Genomic DNA, 20,133 nt, shown 5'->3' on the forward strand with positions numbered 1-20,133 from the left:
TTATCCAAAAAAAATGAGCGCTAAAAAGCATCGAAGCTTAAATAAACGCATCGACAAAGGGACGATAAAACTTGTGCTGACTATTTTGGTCATTCTGCCTGTAGACCTTCTGCTCTGTGTATCCTTTGCAGAGTTCTTTCGTGCTGCGAATATGCAACTCTCCCGACAAAAGTTTCGTAATTAAAGCGCCAATCCTAAAGGCTGGGACGACAGAGCTAGCCAACGGGCTGCAACAGTTTGTGGCAATGTGTGCTGAAAATTGTTAGTCGTTGTCGCGGCTGCTGCGGCGACGGCTGCAGTGAAATTCATAGTCCACTTTATGGTCAGGGCCGTGCGCCACAAGATTTTTATTTTTCAACAACCAAGTTTTTCTTTTTTCAATACTTTTTTTTGTGTTATACACGGAAGTTGATAGCTAGCATTTTGATTGGTATGTACGATACTTTTTGGGTTAGTTTTTGTGGCTTAGTTTAATGCACTTTAAGATTTATGGACAAATGCAAAGTGAACCCCTTCAAATTTTTAGCATATGTATGGGTCCTGCTCGGCAGTTTGAAATATTTTTGGCATATTTTGATAATATTTTTTGTTTTATGATGCTTCCTTTCCCAAATCCTTTGTAAATTCTGATTTGACAGCCGTAATTGTTTTTTTCGTTGCTATTTTACAATTCTTCCTTGTAGCACAGTCCCAAACGTTTTACATGCACTTGAGAGCGCAAATTTGTATTTAATTTTGTGCCGCTAGCTCCCATTTTCATATAATTATTATCACTGGCAGCACACTCTTGCTATAAAGTTATATATAAATCGCATATTTCAGAAGTCAAGATTGGTATTTTAATGCAAATATTTAAAATTTTTCTTTGAATTGACCTGCAAAAATCGCAATCTAATTAGTAAACAACTGAAACCCCTTTTTAAAGTTTATATATTTTCACATTTATACATTTAAATTCTAAAAATACCATAAAATACGATCCCTCCTCCAGCTTGGCGCCTTATGTCAATTTACTAGCCACTCACCTAGATTGTATACAATTGCATGCGTTTATTGTGAGCTAAACTCTTGTAGTTTGTAAAACTTTTCATCGTCACCTTTGGCGACACACTGAAAACTTGTAGAGCACTCAATTGACTCACCAGACACTTGTTTATGGCATTAAACTATCAGTTTAAATGATATAATGACCACAAAACATCAACATAAATAACGATTAGGCAAATTAACAAAACGAAGAGCTAAACCTGGCCAAGGGTGAGCGACAGCGCCTAGGGACTGACTCCAGCAAGAGTTTCTAATTAAAAGTTACAACCCCTTACATGGGTCTGAAAAAACAGATACACATTCATACCCCCTCTTAAACCTTTGTATTCCTGTAGTTACGTTGTCTTTCGGTTTCAGTTTCGGTGTATGCAAATATATTGTTGACAACGTAAAATTAATTTTTCCCTTAGGAATTTTTATGTTTTTGTTTTGCGGGGGCTGCAACAGTATAAAAATTCCCACATGCGTTAGAATTCATAACTGGTTATCGCTTAGGGCTCTCTACGGGGTTGGAGTTCAATTTTCTGTTGTCTGTGGGCCTGTCTGGGGCAGCGTAACATGTTGCCACAGTTTTGGTCGAGTCAGCAGACCAAAAGCAATTACAGTGTATCCAGTGATAAGCCAGCGATAGCAAAAATAACAATAACGAGAAGCACTCACTAGACTCCATAATTTCACCTTCGCTTCGCAAAGTGGCAGCCTATTTGCCTGAACGATTGAACACCTTAAACAAGTTAACTACATAATTTAAATCAATTTTAAAAGAAAAAATATAACTATTTTTCCCGTTCTGACTTATCAGAAAACTTCATAACCGCACAATTTATAAGCTAGAGTTAAAGGATTTTTGCTATGGACCGATTTTGAACTCGCAAAATTATACCAAAAAATCATTTACAGGGTATTGGGCGGCTGTGAACTCATTTGTAGTTTATTTTTGCCTTTATTGCTACTGAGTTGCATACACACATCCATCTTTTTAGATTCTTAACTCGTTTCAAATAAATTTTCAAATGTTTTTATTTTTGTCTGTTTGCCAGCTTAACACGGCCGCAAATTAGAACTGTGTAATAAACTCTTTAACAGATTTCAATGGGATCAACTTCTATGCATGTCTGCTTTTTGTTTTGAGGGCCTTTTTTGGCGAAACCACAATAAAATTACATATTTTATACGTATTTTGTGAAAACCTTATTTGCCTAAAAAGTTTTTCACCCCACCTCCCACCTTGTAAGCCCTTTCCGCCTGCGGTTGAATTTGCCAAAATATGTTTCGGCTTATGATTTTAATGGTGTGCAAAATGCGAAATGTTCTTATCTCTATGAATTGTAAAATGTGTAATGTTCTTATTTAATTTATTTTTTAAATCTTGCGCACATTTTAGCCGACTATATAAAACGTGCAGCTGTAATATTTAGCATTATTTGTCAAATGAAGTTGCGATGTGCATTCAAATGGGATGGGTGGGAATTTTGTAAATCGATTGGTAGCAAATCTGGTGTACGTCGAACATATGTATTCATAGGAATAACCACAAAAATGAATAATTTATTTCTGGAAATACAAGTTTTTGTTTTGAATAATCCAATTTGTAGAGGAACCTGAAAGTATTATTTCAATAAAGAACATTGACACAAATAACAAGAATATCATTTTATAAAATAAATAAAAGAAAAATGTAAAATATTTTATTGGTTTTACTGATCCACGAAAATGTAAAAAATCATATTGCATCGGCCGGGAATCGAACCCGGGCCGCCCGCGTGGCAGGCGAGCATTCTACCACTGAACCACCGATGCTATGTTCATTAAATTTACATTTACTATAAACATAAGGCGCTCAACTTTCTTCGGCCTATTTTCAAGATATTTGAAGAGATTAAACTAGTCTATAAATAAGTATTAGCTGCTGATTTTACTTGTGAAGGTCGTATTAAGCGCGAACTGCTTGGTTTGTTCATATTCATATACAGGCACGATAAGACAACAAATTGTCAGCTATAGGCATATACAGGCTCTCGCAAATAAAAAGTAATTATATAAAAATATATGTATTTGAACTTAAAATAAACCTAGAAACTGGCAGTTAATTGATAAGGTATTATTGGCCTTTGTGTGGGTTATAAGCGTGTGAAGTGAAATTGAATAATAAGTATTGTTTTTTTCTTGTTATATATTCTTCATTGATTATAACTGTAAGTATTTCCACATCCCAATAATTTTGTGATTCACTTTTATTTACAGCAAACAATTACTTATTAGATTGTTCTATTGTGAACTTGTTGAATAATACGTCAGGAATATGCTAAACAACTATTTGTTTAGTATATTTCTATTAAATCAAAAATAATTAAATTGAATGTTTATATAATACTTATACATATATTTTTTTGTATTTCATTATTTTATAGATTTAATGAGTAAAACTTATTATATTACACAATTGAAGGTCGTGGGCTATCTATCAATTATACAAAAGATTATAAAATGTATTATGTTCTTTTCAGTATTTTGCATGCGTTTTGCAATTTAAATTTTATTTTCTATTATTACAAAACAATAAAAAATATAATTAGAGCAATTTTTAAAATAGCATCCACAGAAGTTGCACAATAAAAGAGAAACAAAATCTCAACAACATGAATCGTGATAAGGACAAAAACAGAGATAGAAACACATGAAGAAACAAAACAAAGTAGTTAACGTAGTGCAGGATAACAGGAAGAAAACAAATTAAATTACAAGCAAACAAAATAATATACAAAAAAAGAATAGAAACAAAATAAAACGTGAAATAAATTAAGCTAAGGAATTTAATTTAAATGTAAATGAGTACAAAGTGTAAAAGAAAGCGGAAAGTGGGCGGGCCCACAACCCGATCCTCTCCAAAAAGTCAGCAGTTAGCGGCTTTTTCGCTAAAATGAATGTTTTTTTTTTTCTCTTGTAGTATGGCCCTTTGATGGCAAACAGGCCTGTTGCACATTGGCGACACAAGAAAATCTACTTGAATTGTGCCTCAAATATGCATAATTATGTCGGCCAAACATATCGTTGAACCTTTTTGGCCAAATAGACCAAAACGTTAATAGTAAGTAGCACAACAACAAGCTAAAAGTTGTTGTTGCTGTTTTTATAATGAGATGGCCTGTTAAGTCAAGTGCGTAATTAACATTCGTTGGCAGACTTAACAGAATATATATATATATATATATATATATGTATATATATATAACCCCCACTAGCACCCCTCTTCACTCTAGCTAATTGAAATTAGTCTAAAGCCATCAACAAGATTTCCAAATGCATCAGCCACCAAAAATGAAACGAAGCTGAAATCAAATCTGTACACTGAGAGAAAAATGCTGGCATGAATTCAGACCGTGCTGTTCTCCAGCAAGATTCTTCATCATAATCCTCGGTGCTGTCTTCCTACATAGCTTCATTGTGGGCGACAAAGATTCTTTTTTATTTGGGATATCCCTGCTCCCTCCAGACCTACCAGGAATTATTGTCCCTGATTTCTTGTGCTAAGCTTTCTCTTGTAAGACAAAATGCTTGGATTAAATGTAAAATACATTAGAATGAAGAACATATTTTAAGAATTTGCATACTTGAATACATTAAAGAACTTAACCAAAAAAAAGTTCTTAAAGTAATGTTAATGTTTTTTAGATTTTATGGTTCTTAGGATTATGAAAGCATTTATACGAATATATGGATTCGGAGTTCTTGATTATTTCACTGAGTGCCTGTTACATCTCTATGTGTGCCGCAATATGAATGTAATTCATATTTATACCCTTACCGAATGTGCCAGCAACGGGTATATTTGGTTCAGTCATTAAGTTGATTTTATTACGGGATTAGGTTTAGTGGCAAGATGAATATCAAGTTATAGAGAAATAGAGCATGTATGGAAAAACAGAAGTAAGTAGAGAGTATATTCTTGAAGAGAGTTCATTTTTCTTAATCTACAGATTCAAGTTCGTTTATTTGATTAATACCCAATGCCACGGCGTGTTGATTAAAATACTTAAAATCTATGGACCTCTTATCTTTAATTAGTTTTAGGATCATTATTGTTCAAAAAGTTTGTAATCATTTGAATCTGATTATTTCTCACCCTATCTGCACGTTTATTATTATATTATTTAAAAGTTTTTGAAATAAAGAAAATTATTATAATTATATAATAATAGAACATGCTTTGATTGAGAATCGGATAGTAGCTTCTGGTTATTTATTTTTTTAACTACAGGTATATCGAAGTCGAGTTATGCATACATTTATTCCAATTTCTACTCAAGCTTAACTATGTTCCATGAGATTCAATTGCGTCTGCCGGCTCTCATTTGCCTTTGTAGTTTCGACTCTGTTTAATTCAATGAATGTACAAACGTTGTCTGCCTGGTGGTGCAAGGCACACCACTCGACTTCTCTGCACCACTTGACAGTAAATAGTTGAGCGAACGCATGCCATTAAGAGCCCCTACTAAGTGTCTCTGGCCACAAGCCACATTTATTATACGTGCTTTTCAGTGTAATTTTTTTATGGATTATTATCTCTTAACTGGAATTCAATAAATGTAAACTTTTGACTTTGAGTATTATTTAAACACAATAAATTCCTTTCATTTCAAACATAATGGGTATGTATTTTAATTGTTAAAAAAAAACTCATATGTATGTCAAGCTTTTTTGATTGACATATGAATATTTTCACGTGTTATTGGCATATTTTAAAGAATTTCGAGATTAATTAATCATGTAATAATTAATTTTAACACATTTCTTTTTAGGTAAGCTTTATTGAATGGGGATCAAAGACAGGGAATTGGTAATTTAAAAGGTATGAAAATTATGCTGAAAGGTGAAATGACAAATGGGGAAATATGAAAGCAAAACAGCAAATGCCAAAGTTGCAGTCAAACACTTTTTTTTTTCAATATTTCTTCCGTTTATTTTGCGCTGGAATTGATCAGTGCCTTCTGATCTCTACCAAGCGAATAATTAAAATTGGTTTATAATTACTATAATGTAACTTATGTAGTATTTACAGTGATGTTATTTATAATGATGTTTTTTACATTCTTAAGTAATACGCCTCGTGGGTAGGTCGTCGGGGTGTAGCCTTCGGAGCAGTCAAACACTTACAACGGAAAGAAAACGGAACAAACAAAAGAGAATTATGAGCTTAAAGTCAGGGATAAGTAGGATTAAAGGTAAAGGAATAAGTAAAAAGAAGGATTTGGCTTAAAGTGTTCTAGGAAAACTTGAACACAAAAAACCAAAGTTCACTTTTTGAATAAAATTAGAGAAATTAATTAAATAATTCGGAAATAGAAAATTATGTCATATAAGAGAAGGAACATCTGCTTCTACATGGACATCTCATTCTCGGTTTGGTAAACATCTGTTGAGTAATACAAAAATAAAGTATATTTAATAACAGAATTTTTAAATCATGACCATTTTTAAAATTGATTGTACAAATATTTATAATTTTCAATTTGATGAATGCACCAAGTTTTTAAAAATTATGTAAGCAAGTGTATCTGTTGTTTAATTTCTAATATTTTTTTGTTTTTAACTGTATTACTGTGTTATTGAACATTAACGTACATGCTTATAAACAAAAATAGCAACTTATCAAATGCGGTCAGTTCGCACGAGCATGCAAAATATTTGTGAATCGACTTATGTATATAAGGGCACGAGTACTTGAGAATAACATAGGAAATGGGTTTATTGACTTACTCATTGTTATTGAAACTGAATCACAGTCGAGCCGTCGTCTGTTCGACGATAAAAACGCCGTAACTGTAATTTGTATAGACTATATACATATATTTAACTATATATATGTGAGCGAATGTGATTCTGAGTACCAGGCTGCAGTCACGCTCAAAACTACTTAGCTACATTGTGATAATTTCCCCGCGGTAATTCCAAACAAAAATCTCGTGTCCCCTCACATATTTTAACAGATGAAATGATGGGGTAAATTCTTGTTGGAGTGTCGATGATCAAATACCCTTATGTTCTTCTTCCACCCTTTTTAATAGTATATTAATATAGTATTATTATTCTGTTTAAAGCATGAACGTTTGGTGGGAGCATAAAAAACTTAGTTTTCTTATCAATTGATCAAGATTTAATGCAAAACAAAAAGTTTTTATAGAATAACTCTGTTTTATACCCATAGTTCAAGTCAGCTATATGATAGCGTGTTCTAAAGAAGTTGATGCAAATATACCTTTGTATCTGTATACTATAGACATATCAAAGTTAAGTTTTATTAAGAAAGCTTCAAAGCAGATACATAGTAATCTAAAATAGATATAGTTTTTCTTTCTTTCTGATGTTTGCTTCACTGCTTTACACAGTTTGTGAGAAAATTAAAAGAACCTCTGCAAGGGTATGTAAAATAGATGAGAAATACAGTTTCGATTAGCATTCAATCGAGTGCACATAACTGTAATTGAGCGCTGTCACACCTGTAAATTATTTTGCTCCAGTTTTTATGAATTCCCTCCCAGCAGCCCCAGCTGCCAACTCCCTATCATATCCCCAGGCTGCTCCAGCTCTTTATTAGTGTGCTCTAAATTTGTCACGCTGTTTTGGGAATTATGCCACAAATCTGGCTATTAATATGCCTCATTAGCATGCCATTTGTGCGTAAATTGAAAAATTATTTCGTAAGCTGATTGGCTCTTTTCAGTGTATATCTGTGAGATACTTTTGCGCCTGGCACTTAGTCTGTGTATCTGAGAGCCAGATCAACGCCTTCCTAATTCGTGCTTTTCATTAGCGTTTGGTCAACGGCGCTGTGTGTGTATTTTCATATATTTTTCATCTTTTACCTCAGCTCGTAGATTTGTTAATTGAACTGATTACAGCCTTCATTTGAACCCGCAAAGTTTATCCACCTTAGGAGTGTGGTTATAATGATGTTACTCTTGAAATTAGGTGTTGGTAGCACATCAAAATGTTTCATGATTCTTAATCGTCTGGATCTGGAAATTGAAATACTGAGCATTTTGAAATTTTTTTTATACTATCATATGGTTTAAAGTTTCTGAAAATGTTTATAAATTGTTGAATGGTAAATTCAATTTAGATTTTTAAAGATATCATGGGAGAGGATACATAAGGAAAATATTTGATTGAATATGAAATGAAATTGATAATATTTATTTATCAACCTTTTTTTCAAGGTTGTCAAACTTTACTTTTTAAAATTAACGAGTATCTAGAGCTTGGGACTTAAAAAAAAGTGTATACAAGTTCAGGTGAATGGCCAACAGTCTTAAATAAATAAAAATATACAGAAGATTATATAGTTGATGATGAAGAGCAGCCACAATCTATTAAAATTTTCCCTATTAGTTTATCTTTTAGCTGAGCAAAGCTATTAAATAGAATTTTATTTTTACTACAAGACGATAAAATGCTTTGATAAACGTGGGCAAACTGACTGATAAAGTGAATATATATTATATTTGAACTAAGTAAAAGCTTTAAACTATTGCAACAGCTGCTGCATATAATTTGTAGGGCTTGCAAATTGCAAACTGCAATTAGCTTGTCATGTGTTTATTGACTATAATTATATATAGTATTTGACTATGGCCTTTGCACGGTTACATGACCTGAAAGCACAGTGGGTTGGCTTCTATCGTTTCCATTGACACTCTCATTAAATGCAATTGATTATCAAGATTTTTAGAATTTTAGTTGTTTTATATATATTCCTCAGTGGGTATTAGAGAGTTTTTGAGGTACTCAGTTGCATACGGACGCTAGATTCAGTCGGTTTAGCTATAAAGTCATAGATCCGATTTTTTGCACATTCTCATGCAAGTTGTTATTGTTTTTATATAAGACAAGGTTCAAGGCAAAGTAAACAGAAAATAAATCTAAAGAATAATAAAAATTGCTGATTAAGGAAACAAGTGCAATTAGTGCTTCCAACTTAATTTTACAATGAAAGTCGTGAAAGTACCCAGTCCAACTCATTAAATAAAGAGGTTAAAGCTCAGCAAAAATGCATACAGAAAACAGTAATAATATGAAAAAACTTTTATTGAGTTAAGTTTTAAGAAAAAAGGTGTTTTAAGGTTTTATTTTATTTTTTTGCTAGGCAGACATGGACATTTCCGCTTCATTGACCCAATTCAGTAATTTAAAATTCCGTTTTCATATGAGGCCGGATAAAAAACTTTGCATTAATGTAATATCAATGCGATTAAAATATAGCAATAATAAATGTATGGTATGTTTCAAAAGTGATTTAAAGTTTTATAAAACAATTAAGTAATATTTGTTGTTTTCCCCAATGTAGCTGTCATGTAAATACAGAATATGAATTCAACATGAAGCGAAAAATTTGAATAGTAATCTTAAAATTGAAGCTAAATTAAATTTGTTTGCAGATTTTTTTCTTAGGTGTTAATATGCTCGTGGCTATATACGAATAGCTTGTAAATGCTGAGTTTGATGAAAATATATTGGAAAACATAATATTTTGCCTTTTAAGAACCTACATTCGACCGATCGCTTCAATGGCAGCTATATCATCTAGTGGTCCAATGTTGATAAGATTTAAAACTTAAAAATGCCGAGTTTGTTGAAAGACAAATAAATTGTTCGTACACGTACTATATTTTCGACTGATCGTTCCTATGGCAGCTATATAATATAGTGGTCAGATACGGCCGGTTCCAACATGCACTGCCTGCAACAGGAAGACAGGAAGCACGTATTTTTCAAGACGATATTCTTAAAACTGAGAGACTAGTTCACAGAGGAACATACAGACGGACAGATGGACATGACTATATCAACTCAGCTGTTAATGCTGATCTAGAATATATACCTTATGGGGTCGGAGACGTCTCCGTGTCATGGCAAAATTACAATACCCTCTACATATAGTATATAAAAATATATATATGTTTATATATTTGAGGCAACATTTTTAACCAAATAATTTTCGTTTAACCAACTTCCGCATCATAATAACTAATAATATTACGCTACATTTATTTTTGAGCAAGTCCCAAAGCAGTTGAGATGCCGAAAAGTTGATAGTCTTGTAGACATAATAAATATAATAGAGAGGTGTTTTTAACTTTATATTCAATTGGAAGCTCTAATAAATAATACCACGCAAAAGTGTTTGAGCAATTCATTTTTTGGCAATCGAAGTGCTGAAATAGTTTGCTAGTTGTTATTTTTATATATTTTTGGCTATGTAGTTTTTATTTCTTTCAATTTCAACTTAATTTGATGCGCTTGAAGCGCAGACAAACAATTCAATGACTGAAGAAGTGAACGGACCGTGAAACGCATTTCAATGTCAATGAACATGCAAATGAAACCGTAGATAGCTCAAGACTCCGAGACTCTGAAACTCTAAAGTGCCTTGTGCAGAGACGTAGACATATTTATGTATGTGTCTTGTAACTTTATATATATATATATATATATATGACCATGCTGAAAGGTCAGCCCTGTCTGTCTCAATTGAATTGTGTAACTTGAAAGAAACAAAATTTTGGAAATACATATATCATAGCGGCCTCGTGGCAACTATTAAAGATGCATCAGCTACTCGAGTAGCTTTGCGGTCTTTTGAAGTTGCGGCACATTATAAATATATATCCATATATATATATATATACCTACAGTATACATATATTTGATGTCGGTATCTCTTTGAGATGTGGCTTGTGTGTCTGAAGTAGCTATTTATATATATTGCCATAGCTTTAGTCTAGCGAGTTGGCTTCTGCGTTTACATTTTGACCTATAAAAGAACATTTGTCTTGTAGGTTTTGATGGCAATTACATTTGCCAGATCTTACTGCATTAGTATTATAAGTACTAGTTAACGAAAAACTGTTTGTCCTGACTGACTGACTGATTGGTGATCAACGCACAGCCCAAACCGTAAGAGCTAGGAAGCTGAAATTTTCACTGTAGTGACCTTATGTGATGTAGGTGCACGTTAAGACCGGGTTCGGGAAATTCCACCCGCAAGTGTGGAAAAATCGCGAAAAACGTTTGTATGTAACTTTTTTTGTTTACCATCCGATCGTCCTCAAACTTATTTGATCTTTCTTCAAATTCGTTTGAGGGGTGTTTCACACTTTTATGAAAATCCATTCCTCCTTTGGGGAAATGGAGGTCAAAGATTTGGTGGCTGACGTTTCGCGCTCAAATTAATTTCCAGAGATCTATAAGAAAAATCAGTTGGGAGGTGTTTCACACTTTTCGCAGAATTCAAACTTCTTCGGGGGGAATGCGACTTAAAGGTTTTTTGGGCGATGTTTTAAGTTGTGTCTGATTTGCTTTAAACTTATTTTCAAAGCTCCACATAAGAACTTAATGAATACGTATTTCAGCGATTTGGGAAATTCCACCCGCAACAGTGGTAAATTGGCGGATAACGGTTGTATGAAAGTTTTTTGTTTGTCATCCGATCGGCCCCAAACTCATTTTCAAAGATCTATGTTCAAATTCATTTAAGGGGTGTTTCACACTTTTTGAAAAATCCATCCTTCCTTGGTGCATATGGGGGTCGAAGATTTGGTGGATGACATTTTTTTGTGTTCAAATTTATTTCCAAAGATCTATAAGAAAAATAATTTGAGACGTGTTTCACATTTTTCGCAAAATCTAAACTCCTTCGGTGGAAAATTCATTTCAAATTTTATTTTTTTTTTTTGGCGAATTTTAAGTTTTGTCTGATTTGCATAAAAGTTGTTTGATTCCCGTCCGATCAGTTTCAAAATCATTTTCAAAGCTTTTTGAAAACATTGATTTTATAACACAAGTGCCACGGGCAAGGCCGGGCTATATCCGCTAGTATTTTATAAGTAACTCTTATTATTATAGGAATATTGCTTTTATTGAAAGATAAGTATTGGACTCAGGAAATAAAATTGATATGTCTACGTGTACTGTAGTCTTACGTTCTGAAAGTGTAATTCAAAATCTAAATGCCGTTGTCTGGAAAAAATTAATGAGCTGTTTAAAAATCAACAAGATTAGAATATGCCATATGCGAGCCCACAAATGACTTAATAGCATTTGCATTTGATGCAAACGCAGAAAAATCAAACTGTTGGAATTTTCAGAAGATGCTGAAAAACAAGAAACTGGGGAATAGCATCAAAATAGATTCGAATAGATGAAACCATGCTAAAGAAATTGGAAATAGTAGAAGCGAGCGAATGAGAGAGATTTCCATATGACCTGCTTTACTTTGGTCACATTCACCAGGGCAGTTCAATTCAGAGCGGCATATGCATAACAGCTGGGCTTGCGAGGCAGCCTCCCCCAGGCAACTGTAGTAGGGTGTAGGGTGTAGAGTGTAGGGTGTTTGAGATCTGGCATGTGGTAAATGCGGCCAACAGACGCTCTTGTGCACCAGGTTTTTTTTTGCAATGTGCCTGATTTTCATTTCATTTTTGCCTTTGATGCCTGCAATTCAATTGGATTTATGCACTTTGCACAGTTCTTCATCCAGCCTCCACTTTTACATCAGTCAGCTCCATTGCTCTCTATTTCTTTTGACCTATGCCATGATGATGTATCAAATGCAACTGCATGCTGAACTGGTCCGGTGTTTAATTATCTCTTTCTCTAGTATATTTGACTGAATTTTGCCATTTTACTTTCTGTCACCTGTCAAATAGTGTTGAGTCTCTTTTTCAAATTTAATTACTATAATTAACTTGACTTGACTTGCCAATAAATCGACAGCTCGAATGAATTTATTGTTGGCACCAATTAAAGCTAAAATTTTGCAAATAAGTATTTATTTGATTTCTATTGTCACAAAACGGAATTTTAATTAAAATGTGGAGGTTAGAATATAAAATGATTCAAAAGTGAATAGGCTATACTGTAGTAAAGGTTTTTGGTGCCCTACCTACTAACTATGAATATAGTTAAAAATTACCAGGTAAATATTGGACATCCATGTCAATACACTTTGCCATTGATAATCAAAATTTAATAAGTAGGAATTATATTTTTTATTATTTTCATTTTTTATCCTTAATGTCCACAACAATTCAGTTTGACGTAATTTATGTATTTAAGTTGCACAATGCAAAATTATTAAATATATACGAATTCTATGGCCTATTCTTTTTTATACGGAAGCATTCAGAATTTTCCGAAGAATGTAAGAATGTAGATGTGAATAAGATTCCTATCGGAAAACCGAAGACCATTTGCAACCAATCTCATGCAATTTTAGTTGCTGCTTTATTAAGTCTGTGTAAATAGGATAAGCAACAAAATGTGAAACTTCATCTCTCTGTTTAGGCGATTATGTTTGGTCAAAATGGAGTTACAGCAGGCTGTGGATGAGGTTACAGCCATAATACAGACCTCCCTCTGGCAAACAAAACACAATAATTGTTGTGTATGTGTGAGTATATACGTGTGTGCGTGTGTCACACACAATAAACTGGCGAAACTGAATGCCGAAAAAAGCAATTTCGCATAAAAGCCACAACAGACAAGACCAGAGGAGACCATTCCGCCCACCCCGCACTGAAATGGCGCACACAACAGCCGCAGATTCATTCCCAATGACAGACAGACATATGAAAATAATGCGTGGTGAACATTTTCAACGCAGTTACACAATGCACAGGACATAAGCTCCCAAATAACTGCTCACCCAACCCTTTCACGAACACGAAAAGATTTTCCATTGTCAAACTGGAGGACAATGCCAAAAATCTCATCCTGTCTGGCAAATTAGCATAGATGTGGAAATGTGTGAAGCAATTACCAAAGCACAACACAAACTCTCCTTCTTCTAGCCACAAGCCCCTAAAATATACACTGAGCTACCCCTTTGGGTAATTACAGTTTAAATTGCATTCGAATGCATGTGGGCCGAACGGCATTAAGTGGCGCCCAACAGTGGCTGTGCTTGGCTTAAAATTGTGTAGGCCTGGGCCAAAGCCTAATTCAATTGTTTGTCAATCATATGTATAATTAAGAGCCACAGCCAATTTAGTTCTTCGTCAACCCTCAAGATGAATATTCGTGCCTCTCGTGATTGCTATTTGCGGTTGCAACCAAAAATAGAAAAACAACAAATTTTCCTGCTGAAAGCTGTTGCCCTAATCTGCAAGTCTGTGTGGGAATGCGGTAAGTGCCTGGGGCTTTTTTTGGGGTGGCTTGCATTTTACAACCCTTAACCCTAAATCCCCAACCCTTGTTGCCCCCAACTGCAATGCTCACTTGCTCCCCCATGCATTTTAAGGCCAACATGTTTTGCGGTTAATGCCACAATTAAGTGACTTGTCAATTGGTTTGTCAATTGCGAAGTGTGTGTGAGATTTTGATTGAAGGCAGTTGCTCTGCATAAACCGGGATTCCTGGAACGGTTTGAATTATTAACAGGTCCTAGCTGGGCTAACAGTCTATAATATAATCAAACTAAGCAAACTTAAACACTGTAAATTACACGAATTTACTATCAATAGATGTTCAGCTAAATAAAAGGTGCAAAATTGTTTAAAATAATATAATCATGGAGGATAACTAGGTGCAGCTTAAGTACCATACAGCGTAAGAAATTAATAGAAAAAATTGAAGTATGTTTAAACAGGGTAGTAAAATGTTCGAAGAATCAAGTAATCACAGGAATTTACATTTAGCCACCAAAATGTTTCAATAAATTAAATTCGAAATTATGTATTACAAATTATGAGCACAGCAGAACAGCTGACTGTAATTCTACACACTCACTGGCTGCGTGCAAATTATTTAATTAAAGTGACCATGGAGGTCCAAATTACGGAAGCTGCATAAATATGACAAAATCACATTAACTTAGTTTTAAATATTTGGATTGCCAGTTAAACAGTTTTTAGTTGGTTTAAATATAATCTATCCAACAATATTTAAACCAAATAAATTTCATTTGCAAAGAACTCAATAAATATTTTCCAACAATTATTGAATTTGGCACATTAATATTACGGATCACAGAAAGTCAACCGCACAATTTCGATATTTCGTACAATTTTGTGGCTCCATTTGTTGCATAATCCATTATAGGGGAAAAAGCTACGCTTATTTGTTTAGACAACATGCAGAGGCGAAAGTTGCTGTAGATAAGCTCGGTCCATGGCCCAAAATAACAATGCCTGTCATATTTGCACAGCGATGTCCTGTGGACAGAAAGCTGGGGTTGGCCTGTACCCAAGCAGCCCCATACCCACCTCTGTTGAGGCTTTGCACTAGTTTTGGGGCAAGTCCTTTGTCAAAATGCGGCTTAAAATATTTTGCGCAAATATTTTTACGACAGGTGCATGAAGCGTTGACAGCGTGTCCGGGGCGTGCGAGAGAGTGTGTATTAGCGTGCGAGAGAGTGTGAGAGAGTGTGTATTAGTGTCAACTTGTCATATGTGGATTTTACGTACATGTCTGCACTATGCATATGCATGAATATCTATTTATATGTGCATAAATTGTTGTTGTGTCTAAAACCCGTTAATGAAAGGAGCTCAACTTAATGGAGATTTATTGTTTTCCACGTGTTCTGTCATAAAATGTTGTTGTTGCTGCCATTTCTATTAGTTTTCACTCTTTATCACTCTGGCCAAATCTTCATTTCATCGTGTGTCATCCGTTCTGGTTAATGTCTCCTCCATGTATTTAATATAGTTATTTTCATCGTTATTTTGCGCTTAGCCGAAAAGAAATGATTTATTGACCAGGGCCAGTTGGGTTCTGATAAGGTTTATGGCGTGTTCTATGTGAATACCGGAATTAGTTGTATTGCGGAGGTGTTAAGCAGTAAACACGCTCCTGATAATCACAGTGTATCGAGTGTTCAAAATGTTACGTCACAAAAGTGCGCTTGAAACGACGTTAATATAAAATTCAACGTATATTAAAGCTGTATTTTACAAGCCAATAAACATATTTTTCTAACTTACCCTTACTTTTTTTTAACAATATAGCAGACAAACCGCAAAGCATAGTTTTACTTAAAGGTTCATCTATCCATCATCTATCGTCTCTCTGAACTCAGTAACCACAAAAGTTCGACTTTGCCAATGTTGTGTGTGGGTTCTCCAATGTAACATCTTGCTCTAGTTAATTTAACGCTTTACATATTGCAAGCCACAATTTCGAAACTCTAATAAGACTAATTGCGTTGTGCATGTTTGAGTCTACCGATCCAAGAGCTGGGGTATGTTTGATATGTAGGTTCATATAAACCTCACTTTGCTCTACTTTGGATTCCATATGTACGCCAATTGCACTAACATCTTCTCTTGACATATAGAAGTTCACGTATATTTAAGCTTATTATGTAACTAGGCATCCTTTATGTTTCCAATTAATTCAACTGACTTGCAACTAAAAGCTTTCAAAGAGAAATCGTGTGCAATAGACAACTTTGTTTTAAATATGTCAATCAGTGGAACTGGGCCAAAAGCAATGCTCATTAGCTATTCAATTCACACCCAATTTCATTTGCATTTGCTCGACAATAACAACAGCAGGATGAAGAAAAGGAAGAGCTCGTAATGCTAGCGATAATAGAATGAAGAAGTTGGAACTAATTAGTATAGGGCAGCAATTAGCAGTAATTAAATCATATTCAAAACATGACCTCCTGCTCCTACTGCTGCTGTTGCTGCTGTGGCTGTGTTTATTCAAAAGCAACGCCAAGGACTTAACCACGCACCGGCGTAAACTTTAGCGATTTGCTTTTGACCTGCCACAAGACGAGTCAAATGAATGACACGGCAGACAGAAAGGCAGATCGGACAGACACGGGAGCAGCTCGAGCCACGTTGGAACAGAATGCCCTGGCTGGGTGCACCCAAGCGGCGTCCACTTGACACACATAACCGCGAGCAAGCAGCCCCTAGCGCCCATCCAACCCCCTCTCAAGAAGGCGAGTCAACAATGCGCCAGGCTTGAGCTGGTTGGGAGGGTTGCTTGGGCTGTGGTTGGGTTTTTTGTGGCGGTTCCATGGACTGTGGGTCTGTCTGTGGTGCTTTTGGCGTTCGTCTGTCGCGTTCCGGTTGCGGGCAACACCTTTTTAGCCAAGTAAAGGATTTTCCACGCTGCAGATAAAACCGTTCACCGCAAAACTTGTGCAATTTTTGGTTTTCCGTGGTTTCGACGTGGTTGCTTGAATATTTTTTTGTATTCCCTATACTCAAGAAAAAGATTTGAAAGGGTGTGTATTAGTTGGCAGTAGGAAGGGGTTGATATTTTCTTTTCTCTTTTATACACATTAAAACCAAAATTAAAGCAAAACGAGAAAGAAGGGCTATCTTCGTCACGCCGAAGATTTAATACCCTTGCAGACCCAACCTTTTCATAATGCTCATAGTGCTTTGCCCATATCTAAGAAGCATATCTAAGAAGACCCCAAACGGCCGCCTCTACTTAACAGCCTCACAAATTATTGACTCGCAATGAGAAAAAACGGATTCAAATAGCAGAACAGAAAACAATACAATCGCAATTGCAATACTGTTCATAGAATTCAATAAAGACGCGCATGAAATTGCGCTTGCTGCCCCAAACTCGTGGCCAGCCAAATCACGTTTTCTTTAATAACTTCTATGTTTCTAGACCGATCTTGATGAAATTTTCAACAGTAGATCTTATTGTGCTATAGAATGTTTGTATATTCTCAAAAAGTCCATACAACAACTTTATTTTCGACCGATCGTTCCTATGGGAGCTATATGATATAGTGGTCCGATGTTGATAGGATTTTGCATATATATGAGTTGGTGCGTCATACATTTCACGACAAAATTATAATACCCTCTGAAAGGGCATAAAAAGTTGTTTTTTTTGTGCAGGACCTATCTAATGTATAGGGTATTTTGTATTTGAGCATTATCTAGCTTGTCGTTGGTTAGGTTGGCATTTAAATTCTAAGCGGCTGCCAACTATTGAGTGTAACGGCTTTTGAGCCGAACTTTGTAGCTTTAAGCCCTGTTTAGGTATAACTCGTTCGCATTTAGGCTCTATCACGTTTTGCATTTCCCTGAGAAATGTTACTTTTTTTTTTATTTTATACCCTGAACCCATTGAAAATGGGTAAATTTATGTAACAGGCAGAAGGAAGCATCTCCGACCCCTGAACGTATATATATTCTTGATCAGCATCACAAGCCGAGTCGATCTAGCCATGCCCGTCTGTCTGTCCGGCCGTCGGTGCCTCTGTCCGTGTGTATGAACGCAGGGATCTCTGAACCTATAAGAGCTGGAGCTTTCCGATATTCGATAACTTGCCCCGATAAAAATCTATATCGAAATCCTATTTTTTTTTATTCTTTTTTTTTATAGCAATTTTGGTTTATAATAAGAGCAACAAACTTGACATGAAGCTTCTAGAATAGTATATATATATATCAAGTATCTTTTATTTTTTAGCTATCACCACCACCCCGCTACTTAATTCGTTTTTTCTGGTTGAGACTCAATTATAAATGTGGCTGCTGCGCAGAGGCGGCGGCAAGTAGTGTGGTCTGTTGCGAGTTCGAACCCTACCGACAGAACTATTTTTTTTCTCAATTTATTTTTATTACTAGCTGCATTTGGTGTTGAAAAAAGAGGGTTCAGGGTATTCCTTAGTCGGGAGCTCTCGACTAGAGCCTCTTAGTTTTGTGATTTGTTTTAGTAGAGGCATAAGTAACAGCAATGGAGTTTTTGATGTGCCGCCCACAAAATCGACACAGAAATGAAGTGCTTAAACGACTTGGGACAGCACCCATGATTGTTTAGTACAAGCCAAAAAAAAAAAAAATAATTGAATGAATCCTATGAAATGTGTGCGTTATTTTCCCTTAAACTATCTTGAATATTTGGCAGATCACAAATGAAAATAAACATTAACTTTTTGGGACATGGCGGACGGCACTCAATTGCCAGTTTGGCGCCTTTGGGCGCAACTAACACTGCAAATAAAACTAATTGAGTGCCTTGCTTTGCTCTCTGTGTATCTTTTACTTGTTTAGTGTACATATATATGGCCTTTACTCTATATAAACTCACTTATTTACCATGTTTCTTATCTTTACAGTCAAGGCAGTTGGGCGTCTGGCAGCTGGTTTCTCAAGTCTGCAAAGTTTTCTGTTTTCGTTTTCTGTCTTGGGCTCACATAAAATGTAAGTGTTAATTTATGCTCTAGCATACTTTTTGGCGTTAGCCAACACATAAACAGCAAATAAATATATATAGAAGCGTGTTTAGATATAGCCAGAGCTGGACTATAAATGAATTTTTAAAGGATCAATTATTTGCCAAATGATTTGTAAAACTGTTCGTTCGAATCCTTTTTGGTAGTTGATGCCTTTAAGCTGTTAGTAAACAGTTTATGAGTCAGATAAATTGTTAGTAAATTAATCATTTGACATCAATTCTTATTGAAAATTGATACAACTAGAGGAATTAAATCAAAGGAGTTAAATCTCGGAGTCCCCCAAAACTGCCAAATGTTTGTCAATTCAAAAACACACTTTTATTGTGATAAGTAATTTTATAAAATATGTACCCTTTATATTTACTCAGCAAATAAAACTAATTTCATTTATAAATGCAAATATTATTTTAAAAATGTTGAAACTTTTCACGTGAATTTATGTTACCATTCATGTTTGTCTACAACCATTGAAAATTACAGAAGTTTGGCTAGAAAAATGAAAATCCATTGTTGCATAGAAAAGTAATTAAGGTCGTGGTTCGTCCTGCAAATTGATATGACATTTAAATTTATTTATTTTATATAAACTAAATTTGTTGATTGCATTTACGGGATCTGAAATATTATTTTTAAATTTATTTTTTATTTCTAAGTAGGTATTAAACCTTATATTATAACAGTATCAATCGAACCTTTTATTATTAGGCATCTTTTTGGTTTTTGTATAAATTGCGACAATTTTTTTTTGGAGGTTGATTTGCATTTATTCCGTCAGGCTCTTATTATATCTGTCAACCGTAGTCAAATCAAGCCCAAAATATATATTGTTGTGAATGAAAAATGAGATGAAATGAGTGAAATGA

General features: G+C 34.7%; 1 protein-coding gene and 1 non-coding gene across 3 annotated transcripts in view; one reads left to right on the top strand and one right to left on the bottom strand.

Moving 5' to 3' along the window:
* Positions 1-20,133, top strand: part of Fur1 (Furin 1) — a 199,573-nt gene that overhangs the window by 50,716 nt on the left and 128,724 nt on the right. For both annotated transcript variants that reach the window (XM_064679654.1, XM_064679653.1), the window contains exon 2: positions 19,151-19,235. The gene's annotated coding sequence lies outside the window, so the exon portion shown is untranslated. The remainder of the gene's footprint in view (positions 1-19,150; positions 19,236-20,133) is intronic.
* TRNAG-GCC (transfer RNA glycine (anticodon GCC)) lies at positions 2,777-2,847 on the bottom strand. The gene has a single exon. It is a non-coding gene; the product is annotated as a tRNA-Gly (tRNA).

This window comes from Drosophila montana, unplaced genomic scaffold (genome assembly GCF_035044405.1).
Source record: "Drosophila montana isolate Dmon_TW-CO22-7 unplaced genomic scaffold, ASM3504440v1 contig_203_1, whole genome shotgun sequence".
Taxonomy (NCBI): domain Eukaryota; kingdom Metazoa; phylum Arthropoda; class Insecta; order Diptera; family Drosophilidae; genus Drosophila; species Drosophila montana.